We start from the raw sequence: 20,678 nt of genomic DNA on the forward strand, positions 1-20,678 counted from the left end.
TCCTGCTTCTCTCAACATTTCCCTCCTCCGGCAGCATTCAGAGCTCAGGCCAGATTGCTCTTTTATTCCTGGTGGCGACTCGTATCTTGCTACGCTTGACCTCTCCCTCTCAGTTCAGTCTACCGTGCCTGAGTGCCTCTCTGGCATCCTGTCCTGGATGTCCTGTGGCCACTCAGACTTCACAGGATGAAACTACACGCTTCATTCTTCCCTCACATACGGTTTCACTGCTTCTGCTCCGTTTCCAACACCTTTTCTGCTAGGCTGTCACCCAAACTCTCAGTATTGGTGCTTTATACAACCCCTCTCTGTTTTCCACTTTCCAACCAAATTAGCATTAAATTAGCGCCCATTCCTTTCAGGCCAATGCCTAAAGCATCTCCCACCTCGATCTGCATTACTGTAACCTCCTGCTCCTCTTTGAGCTTCTCACTACTTCTTTTTTTACCTCATCAAAATGCTGCATCCACATCAACTCCTTACTTCAGTGAGCCCATCTGCACGTCCAAATTCCTTCACCGACTTCTCTCCGAATTACATGACCTCCCTTCCAAGAGATCAGATGGCTCAGCACTTGCCTCCATCTTTTCCTTAGGTTTCACAGCTCTCTCTTCTGCTATTCGCCTGGTCATGACTTTTGCTAGATTGGTTAGTGGTCTGTGCAGTAGCACAATGAGAACGCAGAGTAAGACGATGACTAGAATCCAGGACTCATAACTGGATTTGAACGGTACTGCAGCGTTAAATTAATGTACTCCACTGGCTTGCCTATGCTGTAGGGCCTTCGTACGCAGTTCCAACAAATGTAACAGTTGCGCGGGTCACAGGACGCACACAGTACTTTCGGGTCCACCAGTGCAGCTTCAGGCCTGCAAGGCCATGTAGAAACTAGCTATAGGTTTGAACAGGAGGGTGGGGGTGTCCACACTGCAAAAGGACGTGCATTTCCTTTCTAAAAAGTACGAGGCGGTCCCCTTTCTGGGTGCTCTTTAGGCTGCGCAACTGCGAGGACGCACGGACATCTCGAGATCCCTACAGGCTTCTGGGCTGGTCACAGGTTTTTATGGGATACCCTTTATCTGTCCTGCTGCTATTATGATCACATCATCATTTCAGTTCATTATATATCATCCTTTCCCTCCCAACCCCAAAAGGGCTAGAACAGGTGTTAACCAGGGAAATACTGGCATTCTTCCATCCTGAAAAATGTATCAGAGTCAAGCCAGCGCACGTGCTCAGCCAGCATAGCTGGGACTACAGTTTCTTTACTTTCTGAAAGAAACTCATAGCTGTGCCTGCTGGTAGTAAAGGAAGGATTAAGGCTGTACCGGTATTACATCCTTTTTAAACGACGACCGTAAAAGTTTCCTGCACGGGCTGGAATGAAATCCTACCCCACAGAACGAGGGGGTGAAAACGGACCGATGAGATGCTCCGGGAGCCTGCTGGCTGGAAGCCTCTCTGCTCTGTTCTTTGCCTCTCTAGGGTCACTAGATTATCTCCTGCCAAGATTCATAACCGCCCCTCAGAGTAGCTAATGGTTTGAAGCTAAACAATCAAACACAAAAAAGGAAGCCAAGTCCTTAAATATACACCTATTAGTCCGTTAAGAGGTACATGTGACTGGAGTTACACATGCGTAAGCATCCATGCATATGTGCATGGCGCATGCCTATGTGCATTAAAGGGGAGGAAAGCAATGTTCTTTTCTTACTGTGCTAAGATTTAAAGTACAAGGTTGCAAAAGACCCCAGCAAAAGATGTTGATGCGACTGAGTTTCAGGTCAATTCAATTAATCTAGGAAAGCTTATTTTTAACAAACGGCTTCACTTGCTTTTAAGGATAAATAAACCGTGCTCATAGCGCAAAGTATCCGCTGCTGCTGCGCACAGCCCTTCATTTAGTATCTGTGGGGCTTGCTGTCACCAGCAGCTCATAAGCGGAAAGAAAACACTCAACATGCTGCATAGCATTCATCAGATTCTTCCCTCTGCTGTAGTGGCAGAAGCAGTAAGAGTGCTTAACCCGCTGTGGGTTTCCAGGCTTCTCGGGCTATCATCTTCCCCCTTCCCACTGGAAGCAATTCCGTTCAGCTTTAGCTGCAGGTTAATCAAAGCAGACTATAATCACACTAGCAGGATGCTAATTCTGAAGAGACATGAGCAAAACCATAATTACTTCATTAAACTGCAGACCTGTGGTTGACAAAGGATCATCAGATCCCAAATAATATTTTGTTCTTTTGCACAGAGCCAACAAAGCCAGCTTTGGTTAATTAAAATCATCATCATCATCATCATCATCATCATCATCATCATCATCATCATCATCACTCTCAGCAACAACAGCTGAAAACTGAAGCGCCAACAACAACTGAGAACCCTCAGCTCAGAAAATGGTAACAATGTCATATTCACATTTATCACCAAAAAAAGCCTTTCCCTGACCTTCAGAAAATGAGATCTCTCTACTACATCAGTTAATAGGGAGGCCGAAGTTGAGTGCCTTCAATCCTAAGTAATGTGTAAAACCACACAGCAAAACGCAGTACTACAACATTGAACAAGAATGCGGGGTAACATCTGTGAGGCTGTTTTTTGCCCGAATGCTTTTATGCTCCTTTTACTTCCCAGCAGAGCAGGCAGAAGCACTGCCTGAGCCTTGCTGCCCTCCGCGACCCTGCTCCTTAACCAACCCAGTTGGGTCTAGCTGGAGGATGCTCAGCATGTCCCGGCTCCGTCCATGCCCGCGACGAGCCTCACCCCCAGCCGCAGGCACTAGGCATGTTCGGCGGTGGAGCGGAGCTTGGTACGGTTTTGGCCACCTTGCCGGCTGCACGCATCCCAGGACCACAGAGCTCCCCTCCGCTTTCTCCTCCTGCCCCCCGAGCCGCTCCCTCCTCCCCCTCTTCTTCTCCCATGTCCTCCCCCTGTTCTGGCAAGCCCCCCAAACCCCTGGGAGCTCCGCATTGGGCTGCAGCCCTCTGGGATGTTGGGCACAGCCGCCGGCACTGCCAGCGCCGCGGTCCCCTGGCAGGACATGCTGCTATTCTCCAGCTCAATGAACACGGCAATGTTGCCTTCGCGCTCGGGCAGCATGGCAGCCTGTCCCGCTGTAATTAAGATTTTACACACAAAGGAAAATCTGCCAGCAGGCTGACAGCGGGATGCCCCAGACCGCGGCCCGCCCCCCCCCCCTCCCCCCGCCAAGCCTCTGCAGGCAGCTTCAGCTCTGGGGTTGCTTCATGACTTCCTCCTTCCAACTGCCACCGAAAATCGGGAATGAAACTCCTTAACACTGGGTGTATTAAAGAGCAGGCATGTCCTGGTTTCGGCAGGGATAGATTTAATTTCCTTCCTCGTAGCTGGTACAGTGTTTTGGATTTAGGATGAGAACAAAGTTGATAACACACCGATGTTTTAGTTGTTGCTAGGTAGTGTTTACACTAGTCAAGGACTTTTCAGCTTCCCATGCTCTACCAACTGAGAAGGTTGGAGGTGCACAAGAAGCTGGGAGGGGGCACAGCCAGGACAGCTGGCCCAAACTGGCCAAAGGGATAGTCCAGACCATGTGACGTCATGCTCAGTATATAAAGCTGGGGGAAGAAGAAGGAAGGGGGGGACGTTTGGAGTGATGGCGTTTGTCTTCCCAAGTAACTGTTACACGTGATGGAGCCCTGCTTTCCTGGAGATGGCTGAACACCTGCCTGCCGATGGGAAGGAGTGAATGAATTCCTTGTTTTGCTTTGCTTGCGTGCGCGGCTTTTGCTTTACCTATTAAACTGTCTTTATCTCAACCCACGAGTTTTTCTCACTTGTGCTCTTCCAATTCTCTCCCCCATTCCACCGGGGGGGGGAGTGAGCGAGCGGCTGCGTGGTGCTTAGTTGCTGACTGAGATTAAACCACGACAGTCCTTTTTGGCGCCCAACGTGGAGCTCGAAGGGTTTGAGATAATAACAGATTAACCGGAGTGTATTAAGGAACTTACATCTGTTAGTAGTTGTGGGTCACAATGTTGGTTTCTCTGTTCTCGATATTGATTTGTATAATCTGCATCGCGCTCTTTTTCCTGCTGTACATGTGAAAGATTGGTGTTGGGTTTTGCAGTTGGCTGTGGTCTGCAGTGAATAGTGATGTCTCGCTTGTGAGGTTTGTTTTTAGAACATTGACCTTGACGTTAGTGTGGTATGTAAACTTCACAATGAAGCCGTTACTGTACCACGGAGACCATTTCATGGAGACAACTAGCAATTGCAGTAACTTTTCTGAGAGTTTTTTTACGGAGGAAATACAGAATGGCAGTGTCACTACCTTCTTCTGTGATGTTTCCTCCTTCATTACAGTAACTTTTCAGTATTTTGAACGTCCTTGGGCAGTTAAGATACTTCTATGAATACTTCTTGGGAATATTGTTTCGGTTTTGTCTAAAGTTGGTAAGCAATTTAAGAATATCATCCAGAGATCTGCCCCAAGGCTGAATAATTATGAGTGGCAGGGTGTGTGGGACAAGATGGGCAAGTACCTAGGCCAATGGGCACCCCCAGTGTTTTGGAACTTCACCCCTGAGCAAGTGCAGAATCCTGAAAAGTTAGTAGAATATTTGGACAAAGTATGCTGTCACCCTGGCAACTCCAGAGAGATGCAGATCATTGCAACGTGCTGGGGCCTGGCCCATGCCTACCGAGCCCTGTTCAACACCATTCAGTACCCTCAAAGGGAAGAGAAGGTCTCTGGCTCTGACAGTAAAACAACACGCCCTGTGGCCACTCCGACCCCAGCGATAGGCCGTGCAGCCACTCAGACCCCGGCGACAGGCCCTGCAGCCACTCTGACCCCAGCAACATGCACTGCAGCTACTCAGACGCCGGCAACAGGCCCTGCAGCTACTCAGACTCCGGCAACGGGCCCTGCAGCCACTCAGACCCCGGCGACAGGCCCTGTGGCCACTCAGACCCCGGTGACATGCTCTGCAGCTACTCAGACCCCGGCGACAGGCCCTGCGGCCACTCAGACCCCAGCGACATGCACTGCGGCCACTCCAACCCCGGCGACAGGCCCTGCGGCCACTCAGACTCCGGTGACATGCACTTGCACTGCGGCCACTCCAACCCCAGCAACACGCCCTGTGGCTGAACCAAAGAACCAGCCTGTGCCAGTATCAGTCGCCCCTGTACACAAGAAGAAATCTTGGAAGCAGAAGTCGGCTCGTTTAGTAAGGGAGGAAGAAGCTTCTTCTAAAAGGGAACCAGAGGAAGAAGTGTACGAGACAGATCACCCTAGAGAAGGGCCATCACGAGAACGGGAGGAGGAGAGCCGGCCGCTGACCGGGGAGGAGGAAGAGGAAGAACTCATAAACGAGGCAGTGACCACCCGATCTCTATCCCTGAGTGAGCTGCGAGATAGACAAAAAGATTTCAGCCGTCGTCCAGGTGAGCATATTGTCACCTGGCTGCTCCGATGCTGGGATAATGGGGCCAGTAGCCTGGCATTAGAGGGTAGGGAAGCCAAGCAGCTGGGATCCCTTTCTAGGGAAGGGGGCATTGACAAAGCAATTGGAAAAGGGACACGAGTCCTCAGCCTTTGGAGGCGACTCTTGTCAAGCGTGAAGGAAAGGTACCCCTTTAAGGAAGATGTCATATGTCGCCCAAGCAAGTGGGCCACCATGGAGAAGGGCATCCAGTTTCTGAGAGAATTAGCTGTGCTGGAGGTGATTTATGATGACCTGAACAATGAACAACTATCCAAAGATCCAGACGAAGTCAAGTGCACACGACCCATGTGGCGGAAGTTTATAAGGAGCTCACCATCGTCATACGCCAATTCTTTGGCAGTGATGACCTGGAAAGATGGAGCGGAACAAACAGTGGATGAATTGGCTAGTCAACTCCGGCAATACGAGGAAAGTCTTTCTTCCTCCCTCGTCTCGGCTGTGGAGAAACTGTCCGAAAAACTGTCCCGGGAGATCCAGCAACTCAGAGAGGATAGGTCCTGCTCCTCACCTGTACGGACCAGTATCTCGGCTATTAGAAGTAAGCGTTCTTTTGCTCAAGAGAGAGAATATAAAGGGTACACACCACGGGGCACCCTATGGTTTTATCTGCGTGACCACGGAGAGGACATGAGGAAGTGGGATGGGAAACCTACTGCAGCCCTAGGGGCACGGGTACGCGAATTGCAAGGGAAAACAATCACAGAAAGAGGTTCTTCCAGGAAAATTGCTGCTCCAGTTTCCAGCGGGCAGTTCCCCAGAGAGAGTAGAAGGGCTGATCTTACTCTTGATCTTAATGAAGAAACTTCTGACTCGTACGTACAAGAAATGAGAAATGAGTACTGTGATGAGGATTAGAGGGGCCCTGCCTCCAGCCAGGGGGAGGAAAGGGACAACCGGGTTTACTGGACTGTGGGGATTCGGTGGCCTGGCACATTCAGACCCACAGAAGTATAAGGCTCTGGTAGACGCCGGTGCACAGTGTACCCTAGTGCCATCAAGATATATAGGGGCAGAACCCATCTGTATTTCTGGGGTGACGGGGGGATCCCAACAGCTAACTGTATTGGAAGCCGAAGTGAGTCTAACTGGGAATGGGTGGCAGAAGCACGCCATTGTGACTGGCCCAGAGGCTCCGTGCATCCTTGGCATAGACTACCTCAGGAGAGGGTATTTCAAGGACCCAAAAGGGTACCGGTGGGCTTTTGGTATAGCTGCCTTGGAGATGGAGGAAATTAAACAGCTGTCCACCTTGCCTGGTCTCTCGGAGGACCCCTCTGTTGTGGGGTTGCTGAAGGTCGAAGACCAACAAGTGCCAATCGCTACCACCACGGTGCACCGGCGGCAATATCGCACCAACCCAGACTCCTTGATTCCCATCCATGAGCTGATTCGTCAACTGGAGAGCCAAGGAGTGATCAGCAAGACTCGCTCACCCTTTAACAGTCCCGTATGGCCAGTCTAATGGAGAGTGGAGACTAACAGTAGACTATCGTGGCCTAAATTTTCAGCGAAGCCACCGAGGCGAAGGGCTCCGGAGCGGAGGATCGCGACGGGGGACCCTTCCTGAAGCGGCAAAAAACCGCGGCCAAACCCGCGAAAAGGAAAAGCGCAGGGAGCGAGAGGGAGCCCCAGCCCCGCCATTCCCCGAGCCGGAGGAGGGCGTTCCTGACGAGCGGCAGCTCTGACTCAGCGTGGGCGGGGACAAGAGGGGCGGCAGCAGTTTAAAAACCCACTGTACCCGCCATTTCAGCGAAGCCACCGAGGCGAAGGGCTCCGGAGCGGAGGATCGCGACGGGGGACCCTTCCTGAAGCGGCAAAAAAACCGCGGCCAAACCCGCGAAAAGGAAAAGCGCAGGGAGCGAGAGGGAGCCCCAGCCCCGCCATTCCCCGAGCCGGAGGAGGGCGTTCCTGACGAGCGGCAGCTCTGACTCAGCGTGGGCGGGGACAAGAGGGGCGGCAGCAGTTTAAAAACCCACTGTACCCGCCATTTCAGCGAAGCCACCGAGGCGAAGGGCTCCGGAGCGGAGGATCGCGACGGGGGACCCTTCCTGAAGCGGCAAAAAAACCGCGGCCAAACCCGCGAAAAGGAAAAGCGCAGGGAGCGAGAGGGAGCCCCAGCCCCGCCATTCCCCGAGCCGGAGGAGGGCGTTCCTGACGAGCGGCAGCTCTGACTCAGCGTGGGCGGGGACAAGAGGGGCGGCGGCCAAACCCCCTCACTTACAAGAGCAGCTCCAGGGAGCGCGAGCGACCCGGAGCGCGGCGAACAGGGCGGGCAAACAGGACGTGGCGCGTCAGAAGGGCGTGGCGCGGCAGTTTGCGCGGCAGTTCGCGCAGGCAGGGCGTGCAGGGAAGGCGAGCGGGCAAGGCGCAGCCCCACTCCCGGCTCTAGAGGTCAACTCAACTGGTAATCGTCGGCTTCCGAGAAGAGGACCGGCTATGGTTTCCACTCGGCCGAAAGCCGTCGCCAGAAGGAATGTGGCGACCCAGACGGAGCTCACACGCAAGCATGCAGCTGTCCAGGTCTCTGGCTGCAGGGAGTGCCTGAGCCTGTCAGCTGTGCCGGAGGGCGGCAGAGACACCACCTGTGTGCGGTGTGACCAGGTGGATGATCTGCTCGGCCTGGTGGCAGAGCTGAAGGAGGAGGTGGAAAGGTTGAGGAGTATCCGGGAGTGTGAGAGGGAGATAGATTGGTGGAGCCGCACCCTACCATCCCTGAGGCAGAGGCAGCAGAAGGAGGCTCCGCGAGAAGCAGAGGACCCCCTGCCTTCTTGCCACCAGGTAGAAAGAGGGGACCTAAGCGACGGGGGGGGATGGAAACGGGTCCCTGCTCGGCGTGCCAGGCAAACCCCTGCCCGGCCTCCCTCACCTTCCCGGTTGCCTTTACACAACAGATATGGGGCCCTGGAACTTGAGGGCGAGGCAAGCGAGGACGTAGATGAAGGCCCATCCGGGGGGTCGCCTAGGGTGAGGCAGTCAGCCCCACGCATTATGACTGCCGCTGCTAAGAAAAAAAGGAGGGTAATTGTCATAGGCGATTCCCTTCTGAGGGGAACAGAGGGCCCGATATGCCGACCGGACCCGTCCCACAGGGAAGTCTGCTGCCTCCCTGGGGCCCGGGTCAGAGACATCACTAGGAAGCTCCCTGGTTTAGTACGGCCTTCTGATTACTACCCGCTGCTGGTTATACAGGCTGGCAGTGATGAGGTTGTGGAGAGAAGTCCTGCAGCGATCAAAAGGGACTTCAGGGCACTGGGGCGACTGGTTCAAGGATCGGGAGCACAGGTAGTGTTTTCCTCTATCCCTGCAGTGGCAGGGAAGGATACCGAAAGGAGCAGGAAAACACACCTGATCAACGCGTGGCTCAGGGGCTGGTGCCGTCGGAGGAATTTTGGCTTTTTTGATCATGGGGAGGTTTACATGGCACCGGGCCTGCTGGTGACAGACGGAGTCCAGCTGTCTCACAAGGGAAAAAGGATCATGGCTCATGAATTGGCAGGGCTCATTGAGAGGGCTTTAAACTAGGTTCGAAGGGGGAAGGGGATAAAACCAGGCTCGCTAGAGATGAGCCGAGGGGTGGCGTGCCGATGCCGGGGGCGAAATCGATAGCCCAGCTCAAGTGCATATACACCAATGCACGCAGCATGGGCGGCAAGCAGGAGGAGCTGGAAGCCATTGTGCAGCGGGAGAGATATGACTTAGTCGCCCTCACAGAAACATGGTGGGGTGACTCTCACGACTGCAGTGCTGCAATGGATGGCTACAGACTCTTCAGAAGGGACAGGCAAGGAAGGAGAGGCGGTGGGGTGGCCCTGTATGTTAGGGAGTGTTTTGATTGTATAGAGCTCAACGATTGTGATGATGGTACGGTTGAGTGTCTATGGGTAAGGATGAGGGGGAAGGCCAACGAGGCAGATATCCTGCTGGGAGTCTGTTATAGACCACCCAACCAGGATGAAGGGGCGGATGAAGCGTTCTATAAGCGGCTGGCAGAAGTCTCTCAATCGCTAGCCCTTGTTCTCGTGGGGGACTTCAACTTCCCGGATGTCTGCTGGAAATACAACACGGCAGAGAGGAAGCAGTCTAGGAGGTTCCTGGAGTGTGTGGAAGACAACTTCCTGACACAGCTGGTAAGTGAGCCTACCAGGGGAGGTGCCTCGCTCGACCTGCTGTTTACAAACAGAGAAGGACTGGTGGGAGATGTGGTGGTCGGAGGCCGTCTTGGGCTTAGCGACCATGAAATGATAGAATTCTCGCTTCTTGGTGAAGTAAGGAGGGGGGGTAGCAAAACTGCAACCATGGACTTCCGGAGGGCGGACTTTGGCCTGTTCAGGACGCTGGTTGAGAGAGTCCCGTGGGAGACGGTCCTGAAGGGCAAAGGGGTCCAGGAAGGCTGGACGATCTTCAAGAAGGAAGTCTTAAAGGCGCAGGAGCAGGCTGTCCCTGTACGCCGTAAGAAGAATGGGCGGAGAAGACGACCGGCCTGGCTGAACGGGGAGCTCTTGCTGGGACTCAGGAAAAAAAGGAGAGTTTACCGCTTGTGGAAGAAGGGGCAGGCGACTCAAGAAGAGTACAGGGATCTCGTTAGGTCGTGCAGAGAGGAAATGAGAAAGGCAAAAGCCCAGCTAGAACGCAATCTGGCCGCTGTCGTTAAAGACAACAAAAAAAGTTTTTACAGATATATTAATGACAAGAAGAGAGCCAAGGAGAATCTCCATCCTTTATTGGATGCAAGGGGGAACATTGTCACTGAGGATGAGTAAAAGGCTGAGGTACTCAATGCCTTCTTTGCCTCAGTCTTTAACAGGCAGACCAGTTATCCTCAGGGTACTCGGCCCCCCGAGCTGGAAGACGGGGACGGCGAGCAGGATGAACCCCCCGTAATCCAGGAGGAAGCAGTCAATGACCTGCTATGCCACCTGGACACTCACAAGTCTATGGGGCCGGATGGGATCCACCCGAGAGTGCTGAGGGAGCTGGCGGAGGTGCTCGCCAAGCCGCTCTCCATCATTTATCAGCAGTCCTGGTTAACGGGGGAGGTTCCGGAAGACTGGAGGCTTGCCAATGTGACGCCCATCTACAAGAAGGGCCGGAAGGAGGATCCGGGGAACTACAGGCCTGTCAGCCTGACCTCGGTGCCGGGGAAGATTATGGAGCGGCTCATCTTGAGGGCGCTCACAAGGCATGAGCGGGACAACCAGGGGATCCGGCCTAGCCAGCACGGGTTCATGAGAGGCAGGTCCTGCTTGACCAACCTGATCTCCTTCTATGACCAGGTGACCCGCCTAGTGGATGAGGGAAAGGCTGTGGATGTGGTCTACCTGGACTTCAGCAAGGCCTTTGACACTGTCTCCCACAGCATTCTCCTCGAGAAGCTGGTGGCTCACGGCTTAGACAGGTGGACTCTGCGCTGGGTCAAAAACTGGCTGGACGGCCGGGCCCAGAGAGTTGTGGTGAATGGAGTTACATCCAGTTGGCGGCCGGTCACAAGCGGTGTTCCCCAGGGCTCAGTACTGGGGCCGGTCTTGTTTAATATCTTTATTGATGATCTGGATGAGGGGATTGAGTGCACCCTCAGTAAGTTTGCAGACGACACCAAGTTGGGTGGGAGTGTTGATCTGCTCGAGGGTAGGAAGGCTCTGCAGAGGGACCTGGACAGGCTGGATGGATGGGCCCAGGCCAACTGTATGAGGTTCAACAAGGCCAAGTGCCGGGTCCTGCACTTCGGCCACAACAACCCCATGCAGCGCTACAGGCTTGGGGAAGAGTGGCTGGAAAGCTGCCTGGCGGAAAAGGACCTGGGGGTGCTGGTCGACAGCCGGCTGAACATGAGCCGGCAGTGTGCCCAGGCGGCCAAGAAGGCCAATGGCATCCTGGCCTGTATCAGAAATAGTGTGGCCAGTAGGAGTAGGGAAGTGATCGTGCCCCTGTACTCGGCACTGGTGAGGCCACACCTCGAATACTGTGTTCAGTTTTGGGCCCCTCACTACAAGAAGGACGTTGAGGTGCTGGAGCGTGTCCAGAGAAGGGCAACGAGGCTGGTGAGGGGTCTGGAGCACAAGTCTTATGAGGAGCGGCTGAGGGAACTGGGGTTGTTTAGCCTGGAGAAAAGGAGGCTGAGGGGAGACCTCATCGCTCTCTACAACTACCTGAAAGGAAGTTGTAGCGAGGTGGGTGTTGGTCTTTTCTCCGAAGTAACAAGCGATAGGACGAGAGGAAATGGCCTCAAGTTGCGCCAGGGGAGGTTTAGATTGGATGTAAGGAAAAATTTCTTTACTGAAAGAGTGGTGAAACATTGGAACAGGCTGCCCAGGGAAGTGGTGGAGTCCCCATCCCTGGAGGTATTTAAAAGACGTGTAGATGAGGCGCTTAGGGACATGGTTTAGTGGGCCTGGTGGTGTTGGGTTGACGGTTGGACTCGATGATCTTAGAGGTCTCTTCCAACCTCAATGATTCTATGATTCTATGATTCTATGATTCTATGATTCTAAATGAAGTCACGCCACCGCTGAGTGCTGCTGTGCCAGACGTGCTAGAACTTCAATACGGATTGGAGTCAAAGGCAGCCAAGTGGTATGCCACAGTTGATATTGCTAATGCGTTTTTCTCAATCCCTTTGGCAGCGGAGTGCAGGCCACAATTTGCTTTCACTTGGAGGGGCGTTCAGTACACCTGGAACCAACTGCCCCAGGGGTGGAAACACAGCCCTACCATTTGCCATGGACTGATCCAGAGTGCACTAGAACAGGGTGGAGCTCCAGAACACCTGCAATACATTGATGATATCATCGTGTGGGGCAACACAGCAGGAGAAGTTTTTGAAAAAGGGAAGGAAATAGTCCAAATCCTGCTGAAGGCCGGGTTTGCCATAAAACAAAGTAAGGTCAAGGGACCTGCACAGGAGATCCAATTTTTAGGAATAAAATGGCAAGATGGACGTCGTCAGATCCCAATGGATGTGATCAACAAAATAACAGCCATGTCTCCACCAACTAGCAAAAAGGAAACACAAGCTTTCTTAGGCGTCGTGGGTTTTTGGAGAATGCACATTCCAAATTACAGTCTGATTGTAAACCCTCTCTATCAAGTGACCCGAAAGAAGAACGATTTCAAATGGGGCCCTGAGCAACGACAAGCTTTTGAACAAATTAAACGGGAGATAGTTCATGCGGTAGCCCTGGGGCCAGTCCGGGCAGGACAAGATGTAAAAAATGTGCTCTATACCACAGCCGGGGAGAATGGCCCTACCTGGAGCCTCTGGCAGAAAGCACCAGGGGAGACTCGAGGTCGACCCCTAGGGTTTTGGAGTCGGGGATACAGAGGATCCGAGGCCCGCTATACTCCAACTGAAAAAGAGATATTAGCAGCATATGAAGGGGTTCGAGCTGCTTCAGAAGTGATCGGCACTGAAGCACAGCTCCTCCTGGCACCCCGACTGCCGGTGCTAGGCTGGATGTTCAGAGGGAGGGTCCCCTGTACACATCATGCAACTGATGCTACGTGGAGTAAGTGGATCGCACTGATCACACAATGGGCTCGAATAGGAAACCCCAGTCGCCCAGGAATCCTGGAAGTGATCATGGATTGGCCAGAGGGCAAAGATTTTGGAATATCGCCAGAGGAGGAGGTGACGCGTGCTGAAGAGGCCCCAGTGTATAATGAACTACCAGAAAATGAGAAGCAATGTGCCCTGTTCACTGATGGGTCCTGTCGTCTTGTGGGAAAGCATCGGAGGTGGAAAGCTGCTGTATGGAGTCCCATGCGACAAGTTGTAGAAACTGCTGAAGGAGAAGGTGAATCGAGCCAATTTGCAGAAGTAAAGGCCATCCAGCTGGCTTTAGACATTGCTGACCGAGAAAAGTGGCCAGTGCTCTATCTCTGTACTGACTCATGGATGGTGGCAAATGCCCCGTGGGGGTGGTTGCAGCAATGGAAGCAGAGCAACTGGCAGCGCAGAGGCAAACCCATCTGGGCTGCCGCATTGTGGCAAGATATTGCTGCCCGGGTGGAGAACCTGGTTGTAAAAGTCCGTCACGTAGATGCTCACGTACCCAAGAGTCGGGCCACTGAAGAACATCAAAACAACCAGCAGGTGGATCAGGCTGCTAAGATTGAAGTGGCTCAGGTGGATCTGGACTGGCAACATAAGGGTGAATTATTTCTAGCTCGGTGGGCCCATGACACCTCAGGCCACCAAGGAAGAGATGCAACATACAGATGGGCTCGTGATCGAGGGGTGGACTTGACCATGGACACTATAGCCCAGGTTATCCATGAATGCGAAACATGCGCTGCAATCAAGCAAGCCAAGCGGTTAAAGCCTCTCTGGTATGGAGGACGATGGCTGAAATATAAATATGCGGAGGCCTGGCAGATCGATTATATCACACTCCCACAAACCCGCCAAGGCAAGCGCCACGTGCTTACAATGGTGGAGGCAACCACCGGATGGCTGGAAACATATCCCGTGCCCCATGCCACTGCGTGGTCGGCTGCGTGGTGCTTAGTTGCCGACTGAAATTAAACCACGACACCCCGCATTCTTGTTCAATGTTGTAGTACTGCGTTTTGCTGTGTGGTTTTACACATTACTTAGGATTGAAGGCACTCAACTTCGGCCTCCCTATTAACTGATGTAGTAGAGAGATCTCATTTTCTGAAGGTCAGGGAAAGGCTTTTTTTGGTGATAAATGTGAATATGACATTGTTATCATTTTCTGAGCTGAGGGTTCTCAGTTGTTGTTGGCGCTTCAGTTTTCAGCTGTTGTTGCTGAGAGTGATGATGATGATGATGATGATGATGATGATGATGATGATGATGATGATTTTAATTAACCAAAGCTGGCTTTGTTGGCTCTGTGCAAAAGAACAAAATATTATTTGGGATCTGATGATCCTTTGTCAACCACAGGTCTGCAGTTTAATGAAGTAATTGTGGTTTTGCTCATGTCTCTTCAGAATTAGCATCCTGCTAGTGTGATTATAGTCTGCTTTGATTAACCTGCAGCTAAAGCTGAACGGAATTGCTTCCAGTGGGAAGGGGGAAGATGATAGCCCGAGAAGCCTGGAAACCCACAGCGGGTTAAGCACTCTTACTGCTTCTGCCACTACAGCAGAGGGAAGAATCTGATGAATGCTATGCAGCATGTTGAGTGTTTTCTTTCCGCTTATGAGCTGCTGGTGACAGCAAGCCCCACAGATACTAAATGAAGGGCTGTGCGCAGCAGCAGCGGATACTTTGCGCTATGAGCACGGTTTATTTATCCTTAAAAGCAAGTGAAGCCGTTTGTTAAAAATAAGCTTTCCTAGATTAATTGAATTGACCTGAAACTCAGTCGCATCAACATCTTTTGCTGGGGTCTTTTGCAACCTTGTACTTTAAATCTTAGCACAGTAAGAAAAGAACATTGCTTTCCTCCCCTTTAATGCACATAGGCATGCGCCATGCACATATGCATGGATGCTTACGCATGTGTAACTCCAGTCACATGTACCTCTTAACGGACTAATAGGTGTATATTTAAGGACTTGGCTTCCTTTTTTGTGTTTGATTGTTTAGCTTCAAACCATTAGCTACTCTGAGGGGCGGTTATGAATCTTGGCAGGAGATAATCTAGTGACCCTAGAGAGGCAAAGAACAGAGCAGAGAGGCTTCCAGCCAGCAGGCTCCCGGAGCATCTCATCGGTCCGTTTTCACCCCCTCGTTCTGTGGGGTAGGATTTCATTCCAGCCCGTGCAGGAAACTTTTACGGTCGTCGTTTAAAAAGGATGTAATACCGGTACAGCCTTAATCCTTCCTTTACTACCAGCAGGCACAGCTATGAGTTTCTTTCAGAAAGTAAAGAAACTGTAGTCCCAGCTATGCTGGCTGACCATAGCTCAGGGAGGAGCTATGGGAGGGAAAGGATGATATATAATGAACTGAAATGATGATGTGATCATAATAGCAGCAGGACAGATAAAGGGTATCCCATAAAAACCTGTGACCAGCCCAGAAGCCTGTAGGGATCTCGAGATGTCCGTGCGTCCTCGCAGTTGCGCAGCCTAAAGAGCACCCAGAAAGGGACCGCCTCGTACTTTTTAGAAAGGAAATGCACGTCCTTTTGCAGTGTGGACACCCCCACCCTCCTGTTCAAACCTATAGCTAGTTTCTACATGGCCTTGCAGGCCTGAAGCTGCACTGGTGGACCCGAAAGTACTGTGTGCGTCCTGTGACCCGCGCAACTGTTACATTTGTTGGAACTGTGTACAAAGACCCTACAGCATAGGCAAGCCAGTGGAGTACATTAATTTGACGCTGCAGTACCCTCCAAATCCAGTTATGAGTCCTGGATTCTAGTCATCGTCTTACTCTGCGTTCTCATTGTGCTACTGCACAGACCACTAACCAATCTAGCAAAAGTCATGACCAGGCGAATAGCAGAAGAGAGAGCTGTGAAACCTAAGGAAAAGATGGAGGCAAGTGCTGAGCCATCTGATCTCTTGGAAGGGAGGTCATGTAATTCGGAGAGAAGTCGGTGAAGGAATTTGGACGTGCAGATGGGCTCACTGAAGTAAGGAGTTGATGTGGATGCAGCATTTTGATGAGGTAAAAAAAGAAGTAGTGAGAAGCTCAAAGAGGAGCAGGAGGTTACAGTAATGCAGATCGAGGTGGGAGATGCTTTAGGCATTGGCCTGAAAGGAATGGGTGCTAATTTAATGCTAATTTGGTTGGAAAGTGGAAAACAGAGAGGGGTTGTATAAAGCACCAATACTGAGAGTTTGGGTGACAGCCTAGCAGAAAAGGTGTTGGAAACGGAGCAGAAGCAGTGAAACCGTATGTGAGGGAAGAATGAAGCGTGTAGTTTCATCCTGTGAAGTCTGAGTGGCCACAGGACATCCAGGACAGGATGCCAGAGAGGCACTCAGGCACGGTAGACTGAACTGAGAGGGAGAGGTCAAGCGTAGCAAGATACGAGTCGCCACCAGGAATAAAAGAGCAATCTGGCCTGAGCTCTGAATGCTGCCGGAGGAGGGAAATGTTGAGAGAAGCAGGATGGTGAGAAGTTGCAAAAGTCCCAAGAAAAGAGAGACAAGAAGTGGGGAGACAAGACAAGTGGAGGTATTTTGAAAGTGCTGGAAGGCTGAAGGGGAATGAAAACACTTTCTGAACTTAAACGTGGGAAAGCGACTGATAAGCTTGTAGAGCAGAAGGGGGCTAGAACTGCAAGAGATCCAGGTGCACTGGGACTGTGCGATGCCAAATAGCTCCCGGTATGTACAGGGCACTTCTCAGCGTATTGATTTCCGTGGCCTCTGGGAGGGCTGTGGCGGTGCTGGGTCATGGCAGCTGACGTGACCGATGAGCAAGGGAACAGCAGTTAGAGGAACAAATACAGGGAGAAGAGATTTGGCTGGGTTTTATTTAAGGTGTGCGTACACTGAAAACTGCAAGTCTCAGTCTCCCGCAGAAGGCTGAGCCTGGGTCTGGAACATGGTTTAGACGCATCTCTACTTTCGCGTGGCGAGAAAGAACTGTAGAGGTTTCAAAGGTACCCAGAAATGACCTAAGAGAAAGAGTGAGTGGAGCCACTGAAGTGAGCTACTGTTGATTTTTACGCAGAGGATCTGACAAGAAAACTTCAGTGGAAAGCAGTTACTTAAGGGTGCATTGGAAGAGGGGGACTGCAGAGAGGAAAGTGGTTTTTAGCAGAGTGACAGATGCTCAGGGGTTCTCAGCTGAGGTCCCACCTCTGCAGAGGATGGCTGGGTGATTTGGACATGTCCGTCCGTGTGTCGCTCCATACCTAAGTTCCCTGCCTGTAAAATGGAGATGGACAAGAGCTGTCAGTCCAGCAAGGCATTGAGCAGCGTGAGTGATGAGCAAAACAGGGGAAGCAGACTTGTGATTCCAGAGCATCCCGTTGGGAAAACTGCATTATGGCCACCCAGAAGGGAAGCGAAGCTGAGAGGAAAGGCCAAGGCGGCAGAGGAGCCTTTCAGTCAAATGGGCTCGAGTGCCCCAGCTGGGCAAGGGAGCTGGGTGCTGGTGGTGCTCTGAAAGGGCCTTGTAAAATAGAGTTAGACTTGACATGAGGAAGCATTTTGTTACAGAGAGGGTGGTCAAACCCTGGAACAGGCTTCCTAGAGAGGTGGTCGATGCCCCATGCCTGACGGCGTTTAAGAAGCATTTGGACAATGCCCTTAATAACATGCTTTACCTTTTGGTCAGCCCTGAAGTGGGCAGGCAGTTGGACTAGACGATCGTTGTAGGTCCCTTCCAACCGAGATATTCTATTCTATTCTATTCTATTCTATTCTATTCTATTCTATTCTATTCTATTCTATTCTATTCTATTCTCATGTCAGCTGTTAAAATTGACAATACCAGCTGTTGAAACTTTGGCTCGTTTTCTCCAGTGAAATCTTGTCATTGGGAGAGTATGACAAAATCAGACCAGCGAAGGTAAATGTTTTTGTCTTACAGCACTTTCTACCACTTCTCTGCAGCACGTGTGCATGCTGGATATCACGCTTCTTTAGCGTTATGTTTTACTGCTGAGCTGTCTGTTTTATAAGACTCCTTCATTTCAATCTGGAAGACTCTGTCCATATTGCAAAACCTTTGTTGTATTGGGCATAACAGTGTTCTTAAGCTTTTGTTTGTGCTTATTGCTAGCTGGTCTCTTTTGTCCTTTTTTAGGGCAAACAGCGATAGAAGAACTGTTCACTGTAGAACACAACATTGTTAAGAGAAGTATGCGGTGGGAGCTAAAACTACATCTTGACTAAAATAGCCAGATATGTCTTCAAGGAAGAGCTCCTCTTTCTCCAAGTTCTGGAACTGGGCATAAACAGAAACATTTGGGCTTTGTAGGTTTTTCCCAAAGCCTTTAACTGTGTGCTAACGAGCCCGTGCTTTGGGGGCTCTGGACCACGCAATAATTTCCTTCTGCTCTGACAGCCTCTGGGTGCCTGATGGAAACTCAAGACCGGTGCTGGAGACAAAGCTGCCGGGTCACAGACACAACCCCCCCCCGCCGCAAGCAGCTGGGGCTTTCGTACAAGGTCACCCTGGGTCAGTGGGTGCTGTGCTGCCATGAGCTGCTGGAAAGCGTGGGCGTCAGGCAGCTCTCCGGGCAATCCTGATTGCTTTAGAGGCTTCCGTTTTCCCTTTGCCCTCTCCCTCCCTAAAGAAAAGACTTCCCCAGGGGTCAACAAACGCAGTTTCTTCTGAGGAAAGCCTCACCGAGGGCTAAACTTGTAAAACAGGCCTGGGGCCAGGGTGTGCCGAGGCGGGGGCTGTCCTGCAGGCAGCGGGAGAGGCCAGGAATGACGCTGTCTGCTCAGCACGCTCGGGGCGCTACACATCTGAAGGACACCGTGGGCTTGGGCTTCTTGTTCCAGCTTTATTAAAATACAGCCATTTTCCTGAGGAAAGTCGCACCTCTGCCTGGCTTAGCAGCACCAGCAGCACAGTGCTCGCAGGGTACATCCTGATCTTGGCTGCTCCCTTGGACAGCTCAGGATGAGGATGGTCTGAGCCGCCAGGGAACAGAGGGAGGGTTCGTTGTCTTTCTCCAAGGTCTGAAGGGCTGCGACAGAAAGAAACAGAGCCGAGATGAACCGCCGTGTCTGCAGAGACCCCCAGGCATCCCCTCGTGACCATGCCAGCCCCATGCGCCTCTTTCCCTGGCCAGGAGAGAGCTGCTGCACAGGAATGCCCCAAGTGCCCCTGCCCGGTTCCCCTGCCCCTGAAGCGTTTCCCTGGAGCAGGGCAAGGCATGGCAGCACCCTACCCAGGCTCTGTCCCCTGCCCCACCGGCCCTGGCCAACACAGCACTGCCCCTACTCACCGCTGCAGACCTCAGACAGCTTCTCCTTGCTTTGGTCCCTCAGGGGCCGCGCAGCAAGCCCTAGGCACAGAGCTTCGTCAGACCCCCTGCTCCCCAGCATGCTCCCAGCAGCACAGCCCCCGGCCCTGCCGGCTCGGCTGCACGGCCTCCTCCCCCTCATCAGGGCTGACCCCAGGGAAGACCAGTAGCCGAGGCGGGTGGGACTGAGCAAGGTGGCCACCAAGCCCACCTGCGTGGGCAGGGGTGGGAGAGGGAGGCCAAGGCCCTGCTCTGGCAGCCACAGGGCTGCTCCTTGCTGCCAGTGCAGCGGTGGGGACTGGGGCCAGGCTGCCAAAAGAGGGACCCCGGGGGCTGTGGCTCACCGATGAACCTCACGGCCGCCTCTCGCAAGGCGACCTGAGCATCCTCCAGGTATGGCAGGCTCTGGTCCAAGTATTCTTCAGCCCTGCTCCTGCCCCGCACCAGCTGGAGACAGCACAAGGGCATGGGCATGTCACAGTCCCTCCCCAGTTGCCCGGACCAGTCCCTCCTCCCAGCGCCTCCCTTTCCCCTCCCGCCCAGGTCATCCCCCTCTCCCAGCCAGGAGCCCTGTGGGGCTGAGGTTGAGAGAGAGCCACAGGCAGAGGGTTGCCAGGGATGCTGAGACCCCTCCATCCCGCTGCAAGGCCCAGATGGGCCAGAGTCTCCAGGCCCTGGGCCTTGTCCTCACCAAGCACTCTCCAATCCTCCATGTCTGTTCTGTCTGGGTAAGGTGCTTGAGTTGTTCCCACTTGAGGAGCTCTGCAGTGGCGATGAGGGCTTCCCCAGAGACCTGCAGAGCAGCAGAAGCTGGGAGATGGCACCGCAGCCTGGGGAAGGGGACCTGGCGTCCCCCTCCTCTTGGCTTGTTCCTGGGGTGATCCTGCCCTTAGGAAGCGGGGACATGCCCTGGCCTAAACCATCTGGGCATCCCTTGGGCACAGCCCTGGGGGACAGGGATTGAGGCTTAAAGCCCTGGCCTTCAACACCTGCAGGGACAGCAGGGAAGCCTTCAACACCTGCACGTATTCATGCCTCAGGCCACGGGCTCCTGCTGAGCCCTGCTGGACCAGGTAGGGCAGATGTTGGAAAAGTCCGTGCCAGCTTCTCTGCCCCTGCTTGCGCTGGGACTGCAGGGACCCTTCCTAAGGGCTGCGCTGGAGGAGGGCTGAATGGAGGGAGCGTAGCTGGGAGGGGAGCTCACCTCCCCTTTCAGCTCTGCGGCAAGAGGCACTGGGGGACGAGGAAGGCAGTGGTGGGACCAGTGCAGGGACGGAGGGGAGCTCTGCCCTGTCCTCAGTGACTCGGGCAGTTGGACCCCAAGGTGACACACACT

Source organism: Aptenodytes patagonicus, chromosome 28 (genome assembly GCF_965638725.1).
Source record: "Aptenodytes patagonicus chromosome 28, bAptPat1.pri.cur, whole genome shotgun sequence".
NCBI lineage: Eukaryota > Metazoa > Chordata > Aves > Sphenisciformes > Spheniscidae > Aptenodytes > Aptenodytes patagonicus.